Genomic DNA, 482 nt, shown 5'->3' with positions numbered 1-482 from the left:
TGCCGACCTCCCAACAAAGCCTACAAAGATCTCCAAGTTTGGATTTGCCATAGGTAGTCAGACGACAAAGAAAGCATCAGCCATATCCATCAAACTTGGATCAAGTAAGCCTAAAGAAACTGTTCCAACTCTTGCTCCAAAACTCTTTCAGTAGCAGCAGCTTTTAATGAAGATGAAGATAGTGAACCAGAGGAAATGCCTCCAGAAGCAAAGATGAGGATGAAGAATATTGGAAGGGATACACCAACATCAGCTGGACCAAACTCCTTCAATAAAGGAAAACATGGGTTTTCTGATAACCAGAAGCTGTGGGAGCGAAATATAAAATCTCATCTTGGAAATGTCCATGACCAAGACAATTAAATGATGTTTTGAAATTGGGGTGTGGGGTGGGTGTAAAGTTAAAAGGAACAGTTTCCTTTTTTAAAGAATGGTATAAGACTATCTTTGGAGCCGCTTTTTTTTTCTCTTTTCATTTTCTT

General features: G+C 39.2%; 1 pseudogene; it reads left to right on the top strand.

The window, feature by feature from the left end:
- Positions 1-4: 4 nt before the first annotated feature.
- LOC108525768 (PEST proteolytic signal-containing nuclear protein pseudogene) lies at positions 5-482 on the top strand (annotated as a pseudogene).

The sequence above is a fragment of the Rhinopithecus bieti genome, unplaced genomic scaffold, assembly GCF_001698545.2.
Source record: "Rhinopithecus bieti isolate Rb0 unplaced genomic scaffold, ASM169854v2 repeat_34268, whole genome shotgun sequence".
Classification (NCBI taxonomy): Eukaryota; Metazoa; Chordata; class Mammalia; order Primates; family Cercopithecidae; genus Rhinopithecus; species Rhinopithecus bieti.
Note: the sequence above shows the minus strand (reverse complement) of the source record. Positions and strands in the feature narration are given on the sequence as shown.